We start from the raw sequence: 27,298 nt of genomic DNA, 5'->3' as shown, positions 1-27,298 counted from the left end.
AACAAATATTGTATTGCAATGTAAATGAAAAAGTTTAAATATGTCTAGCCATTTTGATACTGCCATTTGTAAGGAAATAAGCTGCACGATCAATTAAGAACACTAAATCAAAAATATATATCAATAATTAAGATGAATTGCATTATCTAATATATTTTTTAAAAATCATATAATTTATGCAATGATTGAACTACGTCAATAGAAAAATAGAAATGAAATAAATAAAAAATAAAAAAAGATAGCTCTTCTCACATAAAGGTTATTCTTCTAACTGAAAAAAGCCAAATCCTTCGTTTTGTAGTTCTTCACTTAATTTTAGTTTCTTTATTGATTGATTTTAACATTCTTAAATAGTAGAGTAGAGTTTGTAATAGAGTTTTAGTTCAACTCAATTTACTATAAATAAGGGAAAAAATTGAAGAGATAGATGGATTGCAATATGTCATGTATGTAGAATGAAAATGTTAAACTGATACTTCGACTTTCTCGCAATATAATTTATAAGCTAGATCTAACTGACTAGATTTCCTTGTAGCAATAGAATTCAGTTACGCACTACCCATTAACTAATCTTTTTTAAATACTGCTTTATCCACATGTACTTGTAAGAGAAGTACAGTTCTAGTTAAAATAGATCTTTAGAACAAAATCATATACTACGTTGCTGTTTTTCACGTTGCTTTTTTTTTTTTTTTAATTGTAATCAAATTAAGATTTTATCAATTTAAATATTATAGGCTACCAAAAAACAAAAAAATACATCTATTTTTTAAAATTAAAAAAAAAAAATTCTGCAATTTGATGAAGTCATTTCAAACACGTATGGCTTCTAAACCCAACTATTTTTATATAATATATGATATGATATAGATTGACACAGCTATATAATTGCATATCCATAACAGTTTGCTATTTCCTTTAATGGGAAAAGTTAAAGCATTTTGTTTTTATGTTTATGTAAAGGAAGAGATTTTGGTTGGAAAACATAACCGGCATATGAAAGGGTTTATGGCCGTTAGTTTCATTTTAATGAGGCTTTATACGGATTCGTATGTGACTAGCATAGAATGCTTTCTATAATTGATTTGCAGTAATAGGCAAAGTAACTTTTCCTTTTTATGGTAACAGTTAATTGTCATCAAAATTATTTAAAGACTCTTTTGACCATAAGCCTATATATAAAACTAGTGTTTATTTTATTTATTTATTTTGGGAGAGAGTTTTAACCTATTATATTGTTTCTGATAATTGTGTTTTTTGTCATCATACCAAGATATCAATCGGTTTTTGGTATATGCAGTAATTAGGGACGAAACCAGGTGAGGGTCTAAGGGGGCCTAGGCCCCCCTAGCCCAAATTTTATTTTAGTCATTCTATATTTCATTTTTGTAGTTGGGCCATTCTTTTCCCCAATCAATCTTGCTAGCCTAACCCAAATAGCAACTTTCCAACCAAAAAATAAATAAAAACATTCACAACAATAATGGTATTTTAGCAAAAAAAACAGTTTACCGCCAAAGAACAAAAAAATCATATGTTTTTGGAAAAGCTAAAGCTAAAATTTTTACAACTATAATAAACTGGTATAAATACCAGTTGATTGTAACAAGTTGTTAAAAATAAAATACAATATTTTATTAAGCTTATATATCTTCCTTTAATTAAAAAAACTCAAATTCTCTCTCTTCCTTATTATTTTAATGATCTTATTCTAAATGAAGTGATAAAAAAAAATAATTTTTGATATTGGGTGTATTGTAAAGTGATGTGGTAAAATATATAACATAGATTTTTGAGGTACTAAAAACTAAAATTTTCAGCACCACCATTGTGAATGATCTAACTTCAAAAAAGAAAAATCTTAGCCAGCCGAGTATTAAAAAAAAAAATTCATTTTGTTTTTGTCTTTGTTGGTAGATGATTGAATTTTAATGTATTTAGAAACAACGATTTTGTGTATTTATAAATTTTTAATACTATATGGATGTCTATTTGAAGTTTTTTTTTTCTTTATACTTCGGCCTCCGCTAGCTTAAAATCCTAAGTCCATCCTTATCAGAGATTGAATCCTAAATATCTTATTCAACCTTTAGAGACTTTATCAGTTGAGTTAACTAGAAGCCACTATAAAAATAGAGTTAGGTAAACATATATGTATAGAAAAAGTGTGGATATAGTAAGACGAAATAGGGTTAGTTTTATCTTCTCACATTTACATGCTGCAACAAATATTTGCGTTATATTTTCCTCTTCTTATGAATAAAAAATAGATATCCCCTTTAAACTATTTATGGATAAAGAAAGTCCTATTGAGAGTTTCATATCTTACTAGTGGTATAAGCTTTTAAAGATAATTAGCAAGGTGACTGGACTATTGTATCTTGGGGATAATGTGTATAAATTATTTCTCTACTATGTCAGATAAATTCGTAGATGGTGAGTATTGTCTCAAGATAGTGACTTAGTCCACACTTCAACTCTGCCACCCAAAAAAATTCATGAATTGATGGTAATCTATTTATCATTTCATGAGATGATCTTGAAGTATCATCAAGGTAATATCTCTTCATTTTTCTAGTATTTTATGGTAAATGTAAATTTCGTAAAATATCTTTACTTTTTTATTATTGTTGTTCTATAAATTACAAATTGTAATTTATATTTATTAATTATTGTTCTAAGGAACAATATCATCTCTCATACAAGATGTGTAGATCCCACAAATATGAATCTCACATATTGTTAGAGAGATGTCTCATGAGATACTCTCTTTAAGTATGGAGTTGAATCTCTTAGGGTTTGACCCCCTTATTGACACTTTTTATAAATAAGTTTAATACCAATAGTACATATTGAAAATACTAAATCTTGTTTCTCAGGAAAAAAAAAAAAAAACACTAAAACTTCATATAACAAGCAAGAAAATTAATATCCATAGTACATATTGACAATGCTGCGTACCTTTTAACCTCAATAGCACATATTAACAAACTTTTTATAAATATATTATGATGGTATTAATGGTAGGTCTAGGGAACCTATTCCTCATCCTAGTCTCCACTAAGCTAATTAATGATATTAATCCCTGACTTAGCTTGTCCCCTCCCTAATGGGGGAACAAAGGTTATATTAAGATTTAAAAAGATACACCCTTGGGCATCAGGTTCATTTAGAATTTCATATATATATATATATATATATATATATATATATATATAGGACGACTTTTGGCTACTTTTTGCTAAAAGGATAAGTGCACATAATCAATCGTAGTATTGTCTATACACTAATCCTATATACAGATTTGATCTATACACTAATCCTAGTATTGTCTCCTCATCATCTCATCATGGTAACAGGTTTGGTCTCCCCAACAGTCTTGAGGTTGCTCATTCCATCACAATCTTCTTCAAAGTATAAGCCCACTATGTGTTGGCCAAGAAGAAGCAATATAGCTTAAATACCACTGGAAATAAGCCAGATGCTCCTCCTCTCCATGCTTTTCAGGTTAAGGGGCAGACTAAAGGACCTCCCCAGAAAAAAGGTACTGAAAGTTCAAATAGTGTGTAAAAGTAAAACACCTATGAACGTTTAGACCCCCAATTCCAAAATTACCAACACAAGCTTATATACAAACAAAATATGTGCGGAATGATGAATATAAGCCAAACCCAAATTGGTAACACACTCTAAACCATAATTAATTACAAACACAACAGCAATTAAAAGGTAAAGAGTAAGGGAAGAGAGATGCAAACACAAAGATAACACGCCGATGTGTTATCGAAGAGGAAACCGAAGTACTCGGCGAAAAACCTCTCCGTCGCCCTCCAAGTGGTCAATAATCCACTAGAGAATGAAGTTGGGATACATGAATAGCAGAAGACCCTCCAAGCCTAATCTACTCAGTGCACCTAAGCCCTTCAAGCTTCTTACTCCAACAGGGTTACGCCGAACCTTATCTTCTTTAGCTTACCGGATCCCGCAATAAGCCCATTGCATCAACTAAATGAATTGGTCCCTTTTGAACTGCTTTCCAAACACCAAAACACTTCCTCACTGATATGGGTATGGTGAGATAAGGATTTGGCTAAATGTACCTCTTAAGAATATATCAATGGAAAGGGTGAGAATAGAGGAATTTGGAGAATCAAAGGATGAAGATTGTGGATGAGTCAATCTTATTTTTCTCTAGGGTTTCTCTCTCAAAATTCTCTCTGGAGGCCCTCTACATTTCGTGGGTATAAGGGTATTTATAGTAGGGTGTATGAGGAATGTGAAATGCCAGGTTTATCCAAACAAGGCATTCTGGTGACTCAACCTTGCAACTGGAATGAGTCGCGAGCTAACTGCCTGGCCAGATTGGAAGCTTTGTCTTGTAGTGCTCCAACTGTCACAACCCTTCAGCTCCCTAGCATGCTCCACACGTGTGCCACCTTTGGCGACTCACCAGTCATGAGCTAGTAGTGAGGCTCCTCTTGAGTGCACACATTTAAGGTTTTTTCACACTCTCTTAAACACTACCCTTACATAATTCCCACCTAAATACAGGGTATTTAATTGCTAAAATACAAGCAAATTTGGCACAGAATAGAGTCAACACATGATTGAATAAATTCAACCTTACAATCTCCCATTTTGGCTATTCCGTGACAAAACCCTAAAACAGACTCTAGACTTAACATGTGAGTTAGGAACATTTGTCAAAACTCACTCACACCTAACTCTAGAAACTGTGAAGCGCTTGAACCATACGAACAAGATTTTTTCCTGAAAACAATAACATAAGATGATCATTGTAAGCAGTAATCTTGAAATGCATATGGAGCAAGCATAATGCGATCAAGTAGTAAAGATTAAAGCAATAAAGCATGACTTGACCAAATATGAACAATCACTATAAACAGTGATCACAATGAACATTCACTCAAGGAATGAACATTTGGACATGCAAGCTAATAAGCTCTATGCAAAGTATCATTGGCATGTCTAACCCTTAACCGATACAAAAACACAAGGTAGTTGCATCAAGGATATAAAATCCAACAAGGGCACAAGAGAGACGTACTAAAGGAAATGCATAACATTAACTAAAAGTACTAAGCTACAAAGCAAAGGTACAAACGAAAGCATGCATAGATAAAAACACAACATCAAACATGAAATAAAAATACACAAGAAACACAATATTAAATAAGTTTGCTACGGTTGCTTTTCTTTCTACCCTTGCTATTCTTGTTCTTCATCATCTCCAATGCTCCCCCTTTGATCTAGCTCTATCTCCCCCTATCAAGACATGGTATCATCTCCCCCTTTTGTTATGAAACAGCTAATCTTCATCTTCCATGAGCTTCCTTTGGATTTGGTCCAATTTTTTTTGGAGAGATGTGAATTTTGTATCAAACCGAGTGTGGTGAAAATACATGAGAGATGCTAGACCGGAGACTTTGGTGCTAAGATCTCGCATATAGGCAAGGATGTTGGCCAACTTCTCATCATTTGAATGAGAACTAGATTGTGCACCACCTTGAGGAGCATTACATTCTAGCTTGATCCCTTTCTTGCTATGACCAATTATGGCATGCAGAGTCTGAATGTTGATAGGACTCGGCTGAGGATAGGGATGCTCGTTGTTTGTTGGATGAACACCTTTAAGCTTCAATATTTTTGAGATGAGGCAACAAAAAGGAGCGCAATTCCTTGAGGTAGTTCTTTCAGCAGTTTTGCTCAAAATGTGAAAGATATGAGAGCAAATATCAATTTCTTCTTCATTGACCAGGTCATGAAGGAACAAAGCTCTACCAAGATTCATGTATCCGGTGCTAGAGAGAAGGTAGAGGTTGTGGAACATGAGTGTTATGAGTACCCTCAATTCAGAAGATAGTGATGAAATGCTAATTGATTTCCCATTGGGAGAAAATTCCAAGTTTACTCCTAGAGTTTCCCGAAGTAAATCCTCTTCCGGATACAAGTCATCATACACTGGTGGCTTTAGGAACATTGGTTGATTGATGCGTAAAATATCTACAAGATAGGTTGGTGTCACCGTGAAACTCTTTCCTCGAACCTAACATTTCAGCTCATCTCCTTCTGAAAATAGCATTTGCATAAAACTCCTTGACCATATTCTCATATGGTTCCTCAAAGCTAGTCAGAAGAAAGTTTCAATCCTTGGTGGCGAACCATTTCGGAATGTTCGTATCAAGAAGAGATTCCTGATCCACCACCCTTTCTACCAACATGGGAGCATCTTTGAAGTAACTATCATATCTTTGAGCTGCTACATAGGATCTAAACTTCTCAATATCATAAAAGCCTGAGGATGACCGAGTCTTCTTGGACTTAGGGGTGAAGTTGTCCAGATCGATCACAGGTTCGTTACCTTTGCTGCTACTTCCTTTTACAACTGATTTCTTGAAGAGAGACATTAGCAAGCTATGACATGCAATATTGAAAAGCAAGAGAAAGAACAATAAACTTGATTAGCAACAAGTTAGTCCCTAAGAAGAGATTTTGAATTATCACCCTGAGAATATATACACACACACACACACACACACACATAGGGGAAAACAAAGAAAATTGACATGTGACAACTAGAATCATCAAGACATGGTGAAATTATGACAATAAACATTGAAACATGTCAAAACGTGTGTGTGTGTGTGTGTGCGCGCGCATCAGATGCAAAAGTGAGCAAACTAGGGCACAAAGAACAAGAGACATTTCTTTATGTGTATGATATGCACAACACAACATAAACATCATATACTACTCAAGAATGAGAATCAAACATGAAAACATGTATGATAAGCATCGCATCAATAAAATCCATACACCAAACTTATCAAAAAATACCCAAACCATATTCGAACATCATATTTTGCAAAACTCAATGAAAACTCAAAATCCAAGAAATCAAGGGCTAGAAACAAGAAATGCTTTGAGAAAAATAGAAAACTCATACCTTTTCTTGAAGATTAGTGAAGAGATGATGAAGAAAATGTAAGATTTTTTATAGAACACGGTGAGTTTGTGAGGGAGAGGAATAGACAAGACAATGAACAGTCACAATGTGCGAGGGAAAATGAAAAGTTTATAAAAAATGTCCTGAAAATAACCCTCAATGTGCAAAACAAGTGTTTTTCGCGACTGGAATAAGTCGCGAACAAGTCACCAAGTCGAGTTGCCAAAAACTCGTGTGACAAATTTTTCAAAATTTGTCTAAGTTTTTTTCGCGACGGGAAGATCCACCAGCGAGAAAGTCGTGAGAGAGTCAAGAATCATTCTGAGTAAACCTTGTGACTGGAGCTTCCACTCGTGAACCAGTCACCCTAGTGAGTCGCAAAGATGACAAAAACCCTGAAATTTTGAAATTTTTCTAAGTCTTTTTCGCGACTAAGGGCTTGACCCGCCAGAGAGTCGCGAAAGCTTCTGAGTAAGCTTGCGACTGGGGGCTCATGACTAGCTTCACCAGCAAGACAGAATCGCCAAAACAGAATTGCACATTTTTGAAATTTTTCAAAACAAAAACACTTTCCAAAAACAATTAAAACACTTAATTTTTTTTTTTTTTTGTGTGTGTGTGTGTTTGATCAACATATGATTGTGCATGTGCAACACATTTAATCAAGTACAATCACACAAATGAATAAGGCATTCATTGAACATAGACATGTGTGAAGTGTGTGGATATCAAATATGAGAGTCCTTAGTCTAATGTGAAGCTTCAATGATCAATTCAACCAAGGCATACACAATTAGTACTAGGAAGAGTGACCAATTTCCATTATAGAAATATGCATATATGACCTCCCACACAACTTGAATACATAAACTCAAAAGCTTTTCATTTGGCTTCTTTACAATTCATAACATTTGATCATTTTGATCTTTACATCTCTTTTTGAGATCGATGTCTGGAATTTTTAATATTTCAATTTGATGAGTAAGCCTTTGGCTTTTAGGCACCACACAATTTCATAAAAGTCGCTTTGCCTTTTTCCTAGTCAAATACTAGTATGTGCGACGGCTTTTGCAGCTCATTATTTCTTTTCATTTTGAGATTTACATTTATTGAGCTCTTTAAGCAAAAAAATAAAAGGTGGAAAGATATATAGGCACAAGTTTATGCAAGATTCAAGATCATCAAAACCATTGACTAATCATTCATGACAAATTTGAAGATCTATTTACAACAGTCACATAGATGTCAAGATTTTTCCTACAAGGATATGAGTGCAAAAAGAACAAGCTACGCTCGTAAATACACAAGGCCATTTGTATGAAGGTACAAGGCAAAACATGCGAGTGACATAGCACAATAATGCAAAGCAAAGCTTTTGAATTTTCTACTTTTTATGTGTTTTTGGATTTTTGACACAAAAACAAGTAAAGATTGATAAAAAAAAATGTAAAGACATTCAAAGAAAAAAACAAACAAACGAAAATTTTCAAAAATAGAGAACACACAACCAATCAAAGTCCTATTACATAGGAAGTATTAATGCATGGACATGTTGTAGTGCTTATGCATGTGTACCCCTCTTCACCCACACAGCACATGCATTTGGGGTGATATCCTTATAGGATTGGGTACTTGTCTTACAATTCTCAAACCTGAGGTTGATGTTTGCCAAACAGGTGGTGAATGCTTCAATCATCTTCATCACGTCCCTTACTCTGTGATCACTTTCTTCAATTTTTGATTGCTTAGCAATCTAATTCCTTTTGCTGTTTCTTGGTCCTCTTTTCCTTTGGGCACTTGCATTCTTTAATGCTTGAAGCTTATGGCAATTAGGTCTGGTATGTCCTTTAATTCTTTAATACTTGCAGAAATGTTGAGTTCTCGGACCTGTTTGTGACTTTGGGAGTGATTTCCCTTTAGCCTTGGATTTAACCGCTGATTGGTTAGGAGGCTTTGTCAAAAACCGTTGGTTAATCACATTCCGCTTCTTCTCAAACTTCACTTTCTCAACAGCTGAAGTTGCTGCCATCAGTTCCTCAGCTTTCACAAACTTTATGTCCTTGGAAATATTTGCACTTGAACTGCTCTCTCCGGTGTATCCTAAACTGCACTTGTCAGAAAAGGGCTTTTGATGTGCAAAAACTTCATCAAGCTTTTTGGAGGAGACTTGCTCTACTATAGCATTAGCTTGAATCACTTCAAGCTCAAGAAACTTGATCTTTGAGTAGGCTTCGGTTAACTCTCCGTTCAGCGTCTCAACTTCACATTTTGTCTCCTTGTACTGCACTAGAAGACTTCTATAATCTTGCTCTGCTTTCTTCATTTTCTTAATGGCTACTTTAGCCACTTTTGCATATTCACCGGTCTTCTCAAGAAGAGCATTATAGGTTTCTTGTAACCCCATTGTCCTTCCAACTTCCTCATAATCAGATTTCTCCACTATCCCCATTTACTCCACTTCCGTGTGCTCACCAAGTTCTTCCACTAACATACTCAATTCATCTAAAGATTCCACGTGAGCAATGATCATAGATGCAAAGTAGTTTCCTTCTCCGTCATAGCTTTCTTCTGAGTCTGAATTAGAGGAGTTTAAGTCACTAAGAGTAGTGGCATACACTTTACCCTTCCCTCTCAAATATTTTGGACACTCCTTCTTGAGATGTCCATGACCGTTGCATTCATAGCAAGTGATTCCTTGAGAGGATTAAGAATCCTTCCTATCTTTCTTTTTGAAATCCTTCTTCCCCTTATAGGTATTTAAGGATTTTCCCTTGTCAACAAACTTTCCATTCTTTTTGAACTTCAAGAACTTTCGAAAGTTCTTAACAAGATACGCCACATCTTTTTCGACCTCATCCTCATCTGATGAGTCTTGAGCTTCCACTCTCTCATTGATGGTCTTTAGAGCAAGAGATTTGCTCTTCTGTTGTGATGGTACGGGTAGCTCATAAGTTTGAAATGAGCCAATGAGTTCTTGAACTTTGATCTCATCGAGGTCCTTGCTCTCTTCAATGGCAGTGACCTTTGCACAAAAACTCTCCAGTAGTGATCGTAGTATTTTTCTTACAATCTTGGAGTCATCCGTCTTTTCCCCTAAGTTAGATTTTCCAATTACCACCTCATTAAGCTTCCCATAAAATGAGTCGAATGACTTGTCTTCACTCATCTTCAGCTCTTCGAACCGTGTGGTAAGCATTTGGAGGTTGGTGTTTATCAACTTTTTGGTTCCCTCATATGTCATTTCCAAAATTTGCCACGCCTCCTTGGCAATCGTAACATGAGAGATTCTGTGAAATTCATCAGGAGAAACACCATAGAAAATAGCATTTGAAGCCTTGCTATTAGCAATAGCTACCGCAAGAGCTGCCCGATCCCATGTGAATTTGGCAGCCTCCAGCCTAGTCCATCCAATATCTACAGCATCCCAAATACTCTTATCAATAAAGCATAGGAATGGCCTCATACGAAATTTCCAAAATTCATAGTTGCTTCCATCAAAATATGGAGGAGCATTAAAAGATTGAGACCGATCCATCTCAAAAGGGGTCTAGGATCGCACTTAGGTAATTAAACCACAACAAGTGCACCCGCTCTAATACCAATTGAAAGTTCAAATAGTGTGTAAAAAACCTATGAATGTTTGACTCCCAATTCCAAAATTACCAACACAAGCTTATATACAAACAAAATATGTGCGGAATGATGAATATAAGCTAAACCCAAATCGGTAACACACTCTAAACCATAATTAACTACAAACATAGCAGTAATTAAAAGGTAAAGAGTAAGGGAAGAGAGATGCAACGACAAAGATAACACGCCGATGTGTTATCGAAGAGGAAACCGAAGTACTCGGCGAAAAACCTCTCTGCCGCCCTCCAAACGGTTAATAATCCACTAGAGAATGAAGTTGGGATACATTAATAGTAGAAGACCCCCCAAGCCTAATCTACCCAGTGCACCTAAGCCCTCCAAGCTTCTTACTCCAACAGGGTTACGCCGAACCTTGTCTTCTCTAGCTTATCGGATCCTGCAATAAGCCCATTGCATCAGCCAAATGAATTGGTCCATTCTGAACTGCTTCCCAAACACCAAAACACTTCCTCACTGATATGGGTATGGTGAGATAAGGATTTGGATAAATGTACCTCTCAAGGATATATCAATGGAGAGGGTGAGAGTAGAGGAATTTGGAGAATCAAAGGATGAAAATTGTGGACGAGTCAATCTTGTTTTTCTCTAGGGTTTCTATCTAAAAATTCTCCCTGGAAGCTCTCTACATTTCATGGGTATAAGGGTATTTATAGTAGGGTGTATGAGGGATGTGAAATGTCAGGTTTATCCAAACGGGGCATTCTGGCGACTCGACCTCGCAACTGGAATGAGTCGCGAGCTAACTGCCTGGCTAGACTTGAAGTTTTGTCCTGTAGTGCTGTAGTTGTCATGATCCTTTAGCTCCCCTGCATGCTCCACACGTGTGCCACCTTTGGCGACTCGCCAGTCATCGCGAGCCAGTCGCAAGGCTCTTCTTGAGTGCACACATTTGAGGATTCTTCACACTTTCTCACACACTACCCTTACATAATTCCCACCTAAATACAGTGTATCTAATTGCTAAAATACAAGCAAATTTGACACAGAATAAAGTCATCACATGATTGAATAAATTCAACCTTACAAGTACCATCTGTCTAAGTAAAATAATATCCTATCTTCTATCATATATTATATAGTAAAATTGTTGTAGAAGTCATGGTTGTATTATCATGTTATTCTTCTTCTTTTTTTTCTTTTTTTTGATAGTTACAATATGGTGTTAAACCCGCAATTTGGGCCTTTTAATTCCCAGATCCCCTAACATTTTGTGAGTGGACCAGTGCTAATTAAACTACAATCCTCTTGGCATGTTGTGTTTAGCTAAATGATTTGGAAATGTAAATATATCATATGACATGCTTCCCTAATATATGGCACTATGATAAGTATATTAAATTATTATGATAATTTAATACTATGATATACAAATATAAAAGTTTCAAGAAATTTAATTTACTACTAGTTTCAAGTTAATCATTAATTTTATAATTTTTCTTTTAATAAAAGTTCAATCTTAGGGGTATTATTTTGGTCAAGTAAATTAAAATAAGTTTTTATTTTTATTCTATTTTATTTTTTAATGTTAGTGATATTATTATAATTTTTTTAATTTACATATTATATTTTATATATATATATATATATATCTTGTGTGTTACATAGGTATAGTGGTAATTATGATATATATAATTATATAATAACAGTTTTACTTTACATAATATGTTTCCGTTGAGAGACGCATCATCATATGTGTTAAACATCACATAATATGCGTTTATCATGTAGCTCATTATTTACTGAGGACAAAGCTTTCCTCTAAGCCACTTAAGGAAAAAGTGGCTTCAACCTACTACTTGTCATCATTAAAAACTACCCACTTGTATTTTTTGTTACAGTCATATTGGCTTGTTTAAAGTATTTAATAAATCACGTAAATTAATGCCCATCAGTAGTCTTTAAAACCATCACATAATAAGTTAAATGAGTTTTCTCTATTTCAGTTTGGAAGGAAACTTTGTTCATTTATTAATATAGTTTGCTATATATAAAATTTCATTACCAAAATTTGAAGTGACTTAATAATTATTAAGATACTTTACTCTAGGTAAAACTCTTTTACTCTTAGAATGTATGTACTTCCGTCTCCTCATTTAAGATATTAGTAAAATATTTTCATTAAATTATATATAATTAATATATGCATTGCCAGGCATGCTATTAATGATATATAATATTAATATTAAAAGTTGGAACTTGGGTCTTATATATCGTTCTTGCATTATACGCTCCATGTAAGTCGTACGGAACGTAAGACATGTTTTAGTGTGTGTTCTAAACCATGTTGTGTAATGTATTATAAACTTGGTTTAAAATATTAATATTATTATTTTTATGTGTATTCTAATAAGTATTACCGTTTATTTAAAAGGTGTGACTAATTATAAATATCATTAATGTAGGGTATAAAAACTCTTGAATAAACATTTGAGATTTGGGCCTGATTGGATGGTACTAGTTTGTTTTTATCAGGGCCTTTAGGCCCACAAGTCAATCCGCATTGTAGTAGTTCGAGGAGTTGTCCAAGGGGGGAGTGTCTCCTCGGACAGGTCCAGCAATGACCCTAAGACTTGCTAAATGGGTTAGAGGCAGAACTTTGGAATAACTGGTGGGTAAGTGGGTGGTCCCAGCACCCTTTAGAAGCAGAGACATGTGAGAAATATCTAAGGAAAAAGCTGCTACCACCACATTAAAGGCCCTGCATCTACCTCCTTGGCTGCATTAATGGGAAATGACCTCTGAACAGTAGGATTCACCCTCCTTGCTATTATTTGAAGACTTCAAGAAGGTGGTGGATGAGACAAGCATCAAAAGGGAAGATTTGTATGACACGTGGATGAACCAGTGAAGAGGAAATATATAAGGTAACGAGAGAGAAAAGAGGAGGAGATCTGCACTTTCTGCTAAGAAAAAAACAGGAACTAAGAATTGTAAACTTTGGCATAGAAAGAAAATATATACACACATATCGTCATCGGCTTATGTCCGAGGAGGTCTCTTTGTTATATTCGTTTATCATTTGCACAGATAGTGGCACTCTAGCCTGTTAATCAAACTTCCAACATCCCGAACTTAGACTTCAAATCCATACTCTACAAATTTTTATTGTATAAGGCTCATTGGGCCTGAGCCCAACACTTATTTTTGGGTCCGGGTACAATTGTGCACTTACAATTAACATATATTGTTTCTCTTTTTTTTTTTTCTTTTTCTGTTTTTCTGTTTTTATTTTATTTTTATTTTTATTTTTATTTTTAATGAACATATTGTTTCTTTTTAGGAAAACTCTTTGCCAAAGTTTTTAGAAGTTTAAAAATACTATTATTAATAAAATTCTATTACGTAAAGTTTTTTAGGAAAAAAAAGTTTCGTTATTTATTTTGAATTATTTTAAACATCTAACTTAAGTTTTATTTTAATAATATAATTTAGTGTCAGACTTCTACAACATGTTTGTTATATATGTTGATGGGACTGACGCCGAGTTTCTGCCTCATCATATGTGATCACCTCAAGTGTTAAAAAATCATTAACATAATTTGCTCTTATTAATACTCTGCTAGCAATGTTTTAAGAAATTTAAATTATGACATTAAAATTCAACCAAAAGTTTCCAAAAATGATTAAAATGTTTCGTTATTATTTTAATAATCTATATATCTATATATTTATTTAATATTTATATCTATCTATCTATATATAGTATAAAATTGAAGTATTTAACTGAAAGCTCAAATTAGTGTGAAAACACTAGAGCTTGTACAGACTCCAAATTAAAAATTACAGCTAAATTAAAAATTACAGCTAAATTGCTTTTACTCTAACTTAACAAAGTGTGAAACAAGAGTAAATATACGCAATAAACTAGTAACACTACTCTAAGCCATATCCAACCACAATGAACAATAAAAGGAAAGCTCAAAGAGTAGGGAAGAAAGATGTAAACATAAGATAACATTAAGACGTGTCATAGAAGAGGAAATTGAAAACTTGGCAAAAAACTTCTCCGCTACCCTCCAAGTCAAAATCGATTCACTAATGAATAAAGTTGTAATACACAAATAACAAAAGACCCTCCAATCCTAGTTTACTCCATGTACTTAAACTCTCCAAGCTCCTGCTACCAACGAACTTCTCGGGGATTGTCTTCACTAGCTTTCTGGATCCCGTAATTTAGTCTAATTGTATCTGCCACTTAATGGCTCCTTCCAAGACTTCCTAACAGCACCAGAACTTGACTCAACACTCATATTTGGTGTAGTAAGTGTTTGGGTTAAGAACCTCTCAAGGATGTAGAGATGGAGATGTATGAGTAGAGGAAAACTAAGAGAAAATGTGTAGATGATTGTGGCTATAACAATCTCTAACTCTTAAGTGTATTTGCTAGGGTTTTCTCTATGAAAAACACTCATTACATTTCATGGGTAATGATGGTATATATAGTGTGGGTAAAGAATTTGGCAAAATACTTTTTCTTTTTGCCAAATAGAGAGTTTCGCGAGATGGCTTTTCTTGCGAAGTACTTGCAAATTTGACAGCTTGTCATGACTCTTCAGCTTCTAGTCATATGCTTCACACATGACCTTTCGCAGGTTACTCTTCTTGCGAGCTAGTCGCGAACTGCACTGATCTATCTTTGAAGCTTGATTCTTCACTAATCTTTCACACTCATCCCTTACAAATAAACCCACATAAATACAGGGAAATGATTAAAGAAATTACAAACAAATTTGGCATAGAATTAAAGCCAACAAAGGCTAGTTGGAAATCAAAACTTTACATTAACCATTTGTTGATCTTCTAATATTTTGCCATATAGTTTTTGGAAGTCCCACAATTTTACACATCATATTTTTATTAATTTATTTATTTTTTCAATAGGAGAGTTTTAAACCGACTATTACTCAACAACATGACGAGTTTTAAACCAACTACTACTCAATAATATAAACAATTTTAAACCAAACTTCCATTGTGGGTAATGTATTTGGAACATAAATAGTGTTAACCATTAGTTGACCTTCTAATATTTTTCCACTTAAGGTTTGGTAGTCCTACAATTTTACTCATAATTTTTTATTAATTTATTTACTATGTCAAAATGAAAGTTTTAAACTGGATAATTTTCAGTAAATTGGAGAGTTTTAAACCCAACCAACCTATACACACACACACACCAAAACCTGCTATGCAATTTACCATCTCTCTATTGTTTCTGCTCTTTTATTTCTTCAAACCTTTCATCCTCAAGCCTCAAGGTATCTTTTACACGGATTTCTCTTTCGTTGTTATTTTTTTCTTTGATATATTTTCTTTAATATTTTGTGTTTGTATATCTTTCTTCTTATTTTTACTTCCATTGCCTGTATGTTTATGTAATATTTTATGAAGAACCAAACTTCTAGACACCATGGTTGATTCTAGAGTTTTTAAAGATGGAGTAACTGCTATTAGAAAGTTAGAGTTAATGGATATCACCAAAGTATCTTGATTTTTTTATTCTCATATTTGACATCTTAGTTTCGTTGGATGAATATTTTGGATTATAGAATGTTATTTTTGTATTACTTAATTTGTTTTTTTTTTTCTCCTAAAAGTCTCTGTGGAACTTAGAAAGTTTTCTTTTGTCAATAAGTTGTATTTTGTTGTTCCATGTTTTATAAAAGCTTAAATATGGTAGAAACATAAATAGTGTGCATTTGTTTCACCATAAAAAAAAAAAATACAATATAGTTAATTTTTCAAATTATGTATTTCTTTATATCAAAATATAAATATTGATTTTCATTTATTTTTAACTAATTGTAGCATTAAAGACATTTAAAAATCATTAACTATCCAGTGCATCATATGGGTTAGTGACTAATATATATGATGTAACCTTTTTTTCATAAAAAGTTAATCTTGTTAATTGCACAGTCATACATTTAGTAATTGTTGATCTTAACTACTTTAGAATCACAGAGTAGTGCTTGAGTGCGATTAGAATCAGAAAAATTGTAAAATTTTATGTTATTTATAAATGTTAGGGAATTTTTAAATATAATTAGAATTACATCACTAGAAAAAATAGGACTCTTTCCGATCTTAGACTTATGGTAAAATCAAATTAAAAAGAATAGATAATTTTAAAATAGGCATTTTTTTTATGTGATATGATTTTTTTTTTTTGATAGTATAGATTTCAAACTGCTCCATGATGATTACTCTTTATGATCAAGTCAAGAAAATAATTAATTTTAGATCTAGGCAGAAATTGAATACTAATTGAAACTTTACCAGTTGAATTAAATCAAATTCACATGAAAATATTTATTTTATATTTTCAAAAAATGTAAAATTTGCACCCCTTTTCTTTTTTTTTTTTTATTTCTCTCAATTAAGGTCCTAAAGAATCATGTTGTTTGGTTGGTCATTTAAAAATTTATATTAAATTTATGTTGGCTTGATCATTTCACCTTAATTACGTATAGTTCAAAAATTGGTATTTTACTCACTTGATATGCTTCGTTAGACCTCTGCAACACCTTTTGCTTCTCTAATAAAAAAGAAAACACATTTTAACGCTAAAACATAACATAAAACTCATCAGAAAGTTACTTAAATAAATAAATAAAACTGATCAATAATTAGAGTTTGAAGACATCGTTCTCCCTCTCTCTCTTTGATCTCATCCAAGAAACACGTGGTATAAGCTTCTTGAATCTTGGTGATAGCAATTTGCTGCTGATCCGTTCACTGCGGTCATTGACGACAATGGTTCTCTTTAATTTGTTGGGTGCACATGCACCATAGTCCAGCCCATGAAGAATAAAAGCCTAAGTGATGAAGACTCCTATATCAAGTTGAAATAAGAGATCATGGTCAATATGTACTTTGTGTGTTTCTAGGAGTCAAACCACATCTAATCACTACTCTTTAATGAGTTTGTGATAGGCTTGAATAGCAAGGAGTCCTAATTCCTTGCAAAGTACTGTACATGGTGTACCAAGATTCCTACTCCTAATTGATTTAAGAGTCTGAGGGCATGCTTTTATATAAAAGGCATGCTTGTGGTGCTAAAAAGTGGAATACACAAGTAAATTGAGAGAGCAGCCAAGGGGTGCCGCATATTGAAGAATAGAGAAAAATGATTGCCGCCTTTGAGAAAGATAGTTTGTGTGTGTATGAGTAAGGTTTTCAGACCCAGACTGTTCATTGAACCGTAAAAGGGAGAGGTTGAAGGTTTTTGAGGTTGAACCGAGGTCGAACTAGAGTCGAACCGTGATAACGTCGTAATTAATTTAATAATTATTTTAAATATATATATATAAATATTAAATTAGTAAAAAAATAGAAAAATCAACTAAAATAGTCACATTAAAACTATAAATCCATATTTTAACTATGTCTAATATATCCATCTCAAACCCAAATATGAACTATCTATCCAATAATAATAATAGCCACTTTTTGTTATAAAAAGAAAATTAAAAGCATCAGATTGTCTTTCCAATTTCCACTCTCCAATGCCCACGTGACCAGCTATCTAGCTCACATTCACAAACCTAAAAAAGCACTAGAAACAAAAGAAGAAAGAATTGTTATATTATATCCACAACATTTTTCGCAATATTTTCACAAGAATCACATCAAAATCTTATGTGGAAAGTTGTTACTAGTTCGAATTTGAACACACCACTGAAATTATTTTTTTACTCATCAATATTAGCTAATAACAATCTATTACTTAAAATTTATTGTGAAAATATTGTGGTAGCATTTCTTAATTGCCATTTCTTAATGTTAAATACCACACATTTGAATCCAAAAAAAAAAAAAAAAGAACCACACAATTACATAAAAAAAATAATAAAAAAACTAAGGGATAAGGATAACCTCCACCACACATTTTTCATATCCAATTTATTACTCAATCTTCACATATATCACATACCCAGTATTCACATCAGAGAGAGAGAGAGAGAGAGAGAGAGAGAGAGAGAGAGAGAGAGAGAGAGAGAGAGAGAGAGAGAGAGAGAGAGAGAGAGAGAATTTGAAGCGCCGGTTCAAGGTTTTCCCGGTTGGACTGTATGGTCCGATCTGGGTTTCAAAAACTTGTGTGTGAGAGAAAAGAAAAATAAGAGAAAATTTTTTTATTTAGCCGTGAGGCATACACAAAAATTATTGTAATTGATTTGATAATAGTGAAATTATTCAGAGTTTTTCCCATGGTTTTTCCCTTCAAAGAGAAAGGATTTTCCACGTAAATATTTGTGTTCTTGTGTGTGATTGCTATTTTGAATTGATAATTTTTTTTTTAATATTATTTGAGACCCAACAAGTGGTATCAGAGATAAGGTTAGAGTGAAAGCAATGGCCGGAGAAGAAGGCAAGAGTTCAGGAATTGAGAAATTTGATGGAACAGATTTCGCGTATTGGAGAATGCAGATTGGAGATTATCTCTATGGAAAGAAACTGCATCTGCCTCTTTTGGGGACAAAGCCTGAAACTATGAAGGGTGAAGACTGGAACCTTCTTGATAGACAGGTATTAGGAGTTATTCGATTAACTCTGTCAAGATCAGTTGCACATAATGTTGTGAAAGAAAAGACCACAGTGGATTTGATGAAGGCTTTGTCTAGCATGTATGAAAAGCCGTTGGCTAACAACAAGGTGTATTTGATGAAGAAGTTATTTAATCTAAAGAAGGCAGAAGACACTCGTTTAGCACAACATCCAAATGAGTTCAATACAATCACTAATCAATTATCCACAGTGGAAATTGAATTTGATGATGAGGTTCATGCATTGATCCATTTGGCTTCTTTACCAAACAGTTGGGAAGCCATGAGAATGGCAATGAGTAATTCTGCAAGGAAAAGCAAACTCAAATATGATGATGTTTGAGATTTGATTTTAAGTGAAGAGGTTTGTAGGAGAGAAGCAAATATATACATTGCACAAGATCAAACTTTTGTCACGAAAAACAAGAGTAAAGGTAGAAGCAGATGACCTAACGATCAGAATTCAATGGTAGGTCACAATCAAGAGATAGATCTCAATTCAAGAAAACTAGAGATTGCTTCCATTGTGGGAAAAAAAGCCACTTAAGAAGAGATTGTTGGCATTGGAATAAAGAACAAAATAAAGGAAAATATGAAAAGAATGATAATGAGAAAAATGCTATAGCTATTGTGGTTGCTGAGGATGTTATGGTGCTCTTTATTAAAGAGCAAAAGCGTGAGCATGTTGCTAATGATGATGTTGAGTGGGTTGTTGATTCTTTAGCCCCCCACCATATTATCCCTACGAAGGGGTTGTTTACCACGTATAAAGCAGGAGACTTTGGTATAGTGAAGATGGGTAAATTTAGTTACTCAAAAATTGCGAAAATTTGTGATGTGTGCATTAAAACCAATGTTGGTAGCACTGTGATGTTGAAGGATGTCTGACATGTTCTAGATTTAAGAATGAATGTGTTTTCTACATTGACCATGGATCGAGCTGGTTATTGTAACTACCTTGGTAATGGAAGATGGAAACTTACTAAGGGGCCATTGGTTGTTACAAGAGGACATACATGTTGCGGTATATACAGGACTCATGTGAAGATCTGTAAGAAGAAGTTCAATGAGATTAAAGATTTTGAGAAAACTCCAAAGATGAGTGTTGGGATTAATGGTGTTGAAACCAAGAGGGTGAAATTCTCTTTACCTAATAGTGCTTCAAAAGAGGAAGCGGTAGGTGATGAAGAATATGACGATGCTAAGGCTACATGGGATGATGATGAAGTGAAAGATCCTAGAGGTCTTGAGCAGGGGGAGCAATATCCGCTACCAGAGATTGTTCAACTTCACAAGAAGAAGATTGTTGGACAACACTGAACTGTTAGCTTTAAGAATAATTGGGCTTTTGATGTGGGGGAGCCAAGGGATTGGATTAAAGAAATCTGCGATGAGATTAATTATTTGAGAATGAAAGGGATTAACGTTGATGAGATTAAAGATTTTGAGAAGACTCCAAAGATGAGTGTTGGGATTAATGGTGTTGAAACCAAGAGGGTGAAATTCTCTTTGCCTAATAGTGCTTCAAAAGAGGAAGTGGTAGGTGATGAAGAATATGAAGATGCTAAGGCTACATGGGATGATGATGAAGTGAAAGATCCTAGAGGTCTTGAGCAGGGGGAGCAATATCCTCTACTAGAGATTGTTCAACTTCACGAGAAGAAGATTGCTGGACAACACCGAACTATTAGCTTCAAGAATAATTGGGCTTCTGATGTGGGGGAGCCAAGGGATTGGATTAAAGAAATCCAAGATGAGATTAATTATTTGAGAATGAAAGGGATTAACGTTAATGAGATGTTCTTAGTATGGTGAAGATAACAAATAAGGTCAAGCCTTGTGTTGACTTGACTGACATAAAATTGAATTGAAGAGATGGAATGAAGATCTCCTCCCATTGGTGGGCTGGAGGGGGAGATTGTTGGGTGCACATGCACCATAGTCTAGCCCATTAAGAATAAAAGCCCAAGTGATGAAGACTCCTATATCAAGTTGAAATAAGAGATCATGGTTAGTATGTACTTTGTGTGTTTCTAGGATTCCAGCCGCATCTAATCACTACTCTTTAATGATTTTGTGATAGGCTCGAATAGCAAGGAGTACTAATTCCTTGCAAAGTACTGTACATGGTGTACCAAGACTCCTACTCCTAATTGATTTAAGAGTGTGAGGGCATGCTTTTACATAAAAGGCATGTGTGTGGTGCTAAAAAGTGGAACATACAAGTAAATTGAGAGAGCAGCCAAGGTGTGCCGCATATTGAAGAATAGAGAAAAAGGATTGCCGCATTTGAGAAAGATAATTTGTATGTGTGAGAGCAAAGAAAAATAAGAGAGATTTTTTTTTTCTTTAGCCGTGAGGCATACACTAGAATTATTGTAATTGATTTGATAATAGTGAAATTATTTGGAGTTTGTTTCGTGGTTTTTTCCTTCAAAGAGAAAGGGTTTTCCACATCAATATTTGTGTTCTTGTGTGATTTCCATTTTGAATTGATTTTTTTTTTTTTTTGATAATATTATTTGGGACCTAACATCTTTTGCCTTTGCAGGAACTCCATGGTTGAAAACCTGAGTTAATCCATGACAACATACCTTTCAATCTTGAGTTAGTCAAGTTTAATCTATAACACTTCCTCCTTCCTTGCAAGAAACATCGAACCAACAACATGGTTTTGAGCTTGACGTTTGATTATTTGAAGAACTGGTTACATTATTAGGAAGGAGAGTTTATGAGGTTAGAAGTGACTGCGTTTCATTTTGAAGACTGGATTTCCAATTGAGAAGAGCATTTGTCTCGGTGTCTTCATTTACAGAAATAGATTCAGCAACAAATGAGAAATGTAACATGGCTAACACATCTAGAGAAATGGGTCTTTGAAGCTAGTGAATGCCACGACTCTTTGTTTTATAAGTTGCATGCTGATTCAGTATCTCTACTTATTGTGTTGGGAAAAAAAATTATTTAAGTGTAAATAAATTTCAGCAAGTATATGATGTAGAACAAACTGTCATGGCCTTCATGGGCTTTTGTTAAGGACATATTTTATGTAATTGGTTAATCCTTTAACAAAACGCATTTTACTTGTATTTGGGTAAATCTAGGATGTGTTTTATACTTCAAAGAACATGTTGCCAAGTCTAGTATTAAAGCCATGAAGATTGGATCAAGAAACAAGTGAAGATAAGTTGTTCACTAAAGCTAGACAGATAGCTTGACACTTACGAACAGATAGCTCGACACCTGCGAGATAGATAGCTATCTATCAAGGCTTAATGAGGCTCGATAGATACTATCTATCGAGGTTATGAAAATCAGAATTTTCAGATCTGATTTTTAGCCCATGCTTATGTATTTGTGTAGGGTTTCTTTTCTCATAACCCTAGATATATATAAGGCTTATTTTAGAGGTCGTCATATAAGAGAATAGAAGGAGAACATATGCAAAAGGTGACCGAAGCCTTATTCTCTCTAAAAAAAGCTACTACGTCTTTATGTCTTTGCGTCTTAGGGTTATGTAACTAAGTGCTTCTTGATCTTCATTGTTGATGAAGTGAAGAATTTTGCAGCTAATATTCTTCTTCCTCAAGTTGGTGAGTGAGTCACGTACTAGGATTCGTGCAAATGAGTTAGTCACGTACTAGGATCTGTGCATCAATGAGTGGCATTCATAATTGAAGAGTTCAAAGGTTCTGAAGCGGTAGAAGGTTTCAGTTGTGAGCTCATCTACGGGGATTGTAGAGTCTAGGGACAAAGGTTTTGTACTAGATCTGAAACTTCTCTTTACTATAGTGAATTACTTTTCGAGAAGGTTTCCTCCCATGTTTTTTACTGTGAAACTGGTTGGTTTCATTGGTTTTCCTAGGTCATCATATCTTGTCTTATTTACTTTTCCGTTGCATTATTTGTGACATGATATTGATGTTTGTTTATTTTAACAAGTTTTATTCATAATAAATCTAATTAACAATTTGGGTTTAAAACTTGTTAATTCTGTCAACCAGGGTCTATATTTTTCAACAAGTGGTATTAGAGCGGGTACACTCTGATTGGATTAATTTCCTGAGTGTGATCCTTGACCCTCATTGTCATGGAAACTCTTAGTGAGTTATTAAAAAATTTGAGCTTTAACTCAATTTCAGGAGAATCTTAATTCTTCTATGTCTTTTAGTAAACATACTAGGACATGTGTCTTTTCATCTTCATGGCCAAAGATTCCTGTTGTATGGGTGAGAAAGGAGCCTAAGACTTAATTGTCTTTTTTGTTTGTCCTCTACTTTAATTCTTTCTATCTAAAGTAGGACTCTCTTTGCTTGATTTCTTTTCTGCTTTTGAAGTCATGCTTTCATGCATCTGCATTTTTCTATCACGCCTTCATGCATTTGCATCTTTCTTTCATGCTTTCATGTTTATTTGTCTGTTTTTGTTTGGTTGTCTAGTTTTTATTTTGTTTTGTTTTCAAAATAAAAAAGGAAAAAATTAGAAAAATACAAAAATAGTGTGTGTTTGTGTACATTGGTTCTTGTGAACCTTAAAATGGTCATTGAAACAGAGTTTTCTAAACTTTGTATCTTTTGTAACTTAGATGAGCATCCTTATACACAACTAAGCAAGTGAGCTTTGTGGCTCTTTGTTTGTGATGAGTAAGGTTAAGTGATCTCTTCTACTTAACACTCGTATCACTCCTTTTGCTGGAGGGACTAGAAAATCCTAAGAGAAAGGCATAAATAACCATCTCACCACTGTTACCAGCCAATCATTAAATGACATCTGTATGCTTCGACATAGTAAAAGTGCAATGTCAAAAAGCTTAACATAATTGGGTATTTCTTTTCTCTCTTTTGTATACCCATGCATGATTTACTTAATAAAAAAAATGCAAAGAAAATAAAAGAAAAAATAACAAAATGCTTTAAAACATGATAGCAAGTGTGTTTTCTAGGAGATGTGGGAGTTATAGGATGTACCTCGAAGGTGATAGTCCCCATCAAACAGTTATGATCATGTGTGAGTAAAATTGATTTTACTCATACCCAAATCGTCAAAACATAGAGACACGTATGTAATCTTGCGATGTTCTCACACACAACACGCAAAATTCTTTGCTATTTTTGATACATGTGCATGTACAATGTGATTTGGTCATCATAAGGTTTACATGCGTTAATGTATACTCACTAAACTGTCATGACTTGTTTTTGAAATATAAAATTTGTTAGACTTGTTTAGTATGTGTGTGTGTTTTGGATCAAAATGCATGACATTTTTCTTATTGAGAGATAATTTTGAGAGTTCAAAATGTTGTTTGGATCTTTGGTTGAGTTGCATGTTTGATTGCATTCATGTTTGTGTTTTTCTCCTTTTTGAAAAACTGTTTTTAAGCAATCTCGACACCTCCTCGACACCTCTCGACAGCTAGGCTATCTATTGAGCTCTTCAGCTTTTTCTTATCGCAATCTCGATAGCTTCTCAACAACTTCTCGATCAATCAAGAAATTTTCTGTTCGTTAGATAGGTCCTCGACACCTTCTCAATCCATCGAGGTTGGCTCGATAGCTTCTCAACACCTCTCGATCAATCGAGATTCTCTTGCATGCATTGTTTTTCACATATTTTGCATATTTCTTTGATCTTGTCATCCATAGCATCTTGTTTCATTACATTCATGCATTTTTATGGATTCTTTGTGCCCCCTTGATCATCCTTGATCATCTTTATGTTTCTCAGGTGAAGCTTTTTAGCTTCTTGAACCCTTTGTAAATCATGACAAAAATGGGGATAAATTGGAGAAGCTGTGGTTTCTTTTTAATATTCTACAAGTTAGGGGGAGAAATACATGCCCTTATAAGGGGGAGATGTGTTTCATCTTGTTAGGGGGAGTGATTACCTCCTTGTTGTTGTAGGAGCTATTTTTAGCTTTTTCTTCTTGTACATCGGTCTTGTGACCTTGTTTACATACATTGTGCTTATCTTTGATATATATGTAATGATGTATGTTTTCTTCACCTATCTCTACATGTGTTGTTTCTTTTCTCCCTTTATACACAAGTTTCTTTATTTGTATGCAATCTTTTATTTTTGTCTCACACTAAGATGCCTTGATGAGTTTTGTTTAAAGTGTTTCAGAAATACAGGTTGTCAACATCTTCCATGCTATTAACTCTCTTCTTGCAAAATTTTTCAAGAGTTTGTGTTAGGATAGATTTTATTGTATTTAACAAGTGAGTATGAGTTGAGTGATTTATGACTTCTCTCATATGTTCATTTGTTTGTTGTGGTTTTGTCACGGATTGCCAAAGGGGGAAATTGTTAAGGACATATTTTATGTAATTGGCTAATCCTTTAACAAAATGCATTTTACTTGTATTTGGGTAGATTTAGGATGTGTTTTATACTTCAAAGAACATGTTGTTCAAGTCTAGGATTAAAGCCATGAAGATTGGACCAAGAAACAAGTGAAAACAAGTTGTTCACTAAAGCTGGACAAATAACTCGACACCTGCGGACAGATAGCTCGACAGCTGCTCGACAGATAGCTATCTATCGAGGTTTAATGAGGCTTGACATATACTATCTATCAAGGTATCTATCGAGGTTATGGAAATCAGAATTTTCAGATCTGATTTTAGGCCCATGCTTATGTATTTGTGTAGTGTTTCTTTTCTCACAACCCTACATATATAAGGATTATTTTAGAGGCCGTCTCATAAGAGAATACAAGGAGAACATATGCAAAAGGTGACCAAAGCCTTATTCTCTCTAAAAGAAGCTACTACATCTTTGCGCCTTAGGGTTTTGTAATCAAGTGCTTCTTGATCTTTATTATTGATGAAGTGAAGAACTTTGCAGCCAACATTCTTCTTCCTCAAGTTGGTGAGTGAGTCACGTACTAGGATTCATGCAAAGGAGTTAGTCACGTACTGAGATCCGTGCATCAATGGGTGGCATTCATATATTGAAGAGTTCAGAGGTTCTAAAGCGGTAAAAGGTTTCTGCTGTGAGTTCATCTACGGGGATTGTAGAATCTAGGGACAAAGGTTTTGTACTAGATCTGAAACTTCTCTTTACTATAGTGAATTGATTTTCGGGAAGGTTTCCCCCCATGTTTTTTACTGTGAAACTGGTTGGTTTAATTGGTTTTCTTGGGTCATCATATCTTGTCTTATTTACTTTTCCGCTGCATTATTTGTAACCTGATATTGATGTTTGTTTGTTTTAACAAGTTTTATTCATAATAAATCTAATTAACAACTTGTATTTAAAACTTGTAAATTCTATTAACCGGGGTCTAAATTTCCCAACAGCTTTCACACACACTTGAAATCATCGTGCAAGGCAAAAAGGCACCAGTAGAAATCATGGGCCTTAGAGTCAGAATCGCATGAAATTTGGCAAGCTGAAGTGAAACGACCTTCTGAGCAATAGTCATCTCTTTGCCACGAGGTACCCCTTGAAAATGGTGAATTCCTTCATTTAGGCCTAAAAAACTGTGATTTTGTTGTTTACTTTTTTTTCCTTAATAACTTTTCACTCAAAAATTAGAATAAAGTCCCGCTTGTTTTGGGACAACCCTTAAGTTTAGTAGTTTATTATTTTGCGTTTTACTCAATCTTTCCATTTTTGGTAAATTTTGGTATATTGTCACCTAATCACGTAATTAGTGCGAATTAGGATTTTAGACATTTTCCTTAGTATTTATATATTTTATAGCCGTCAGAGACAAATTAGACTATTATCAATAACACAGACTTTTGTCAAACTCTTTATCTTGTGAATTCTAGTTTATTTCCTTGTGGATTCTAGTTTATTTCCCTGTGGATTCAGGGAACGCCCTTGTGAATTCGGGGTTTACTACCAGAAGTTAGTAGTTTAGTTTTTGTTCCATCAAGACAGCATCGTGTGTACTTTCTATAGGCTTTTGCGACATCAATTATTGTCAGAGCCTTGACATACCTTAGTCTGATGGCTAACCGGCGAGACAGTGACCACCACAACAATGATGGCGGTGATGACGTCAACAACCTAGTCCTCACTAGGGCTGAGTTACTTGATTTTCATGATGAAGATCAATATTTTCGTTATTCAGCCTAACAAAATCTGGACCGGATTCAAGAAGCACTTGCCATCTTGC

At 34.2% G+C, this 27,298-nt stretch overlaps 1 pseudogene; it reads left to right on the top strand.

Annotated features, from left to right (window-relative positions):
- The first annotated feature begins 3,349 nt into the window (after window positions 1-3,349).
- Window positions 3,350-27,298, top strand: part of LOC142634941 (palmitoyl-acyl carrier protein thioesterase, chloroplastic-like) — a 46,187-nt pseudogene continuing 22,238 nt past the window's right edge.

The sequence above is a fragment of the Castanea sativa genome, chromosome 5 (assembly GCF_040712315.1).
Source record: "Castanea sativa cultivar Marrone di Chiusa Pesio chromosome 5, ASM4071231v1".
Classification (NCBI taxonomy): Eukaryota; Viridiplantae; Streptophyta; class Magnoliopsida; order Fagales; family Fagaceae; genus Castanea; species Castanea sativa.
This window is presented reverse-complemented; position numbering and strand designations above follow the sequence as displayed.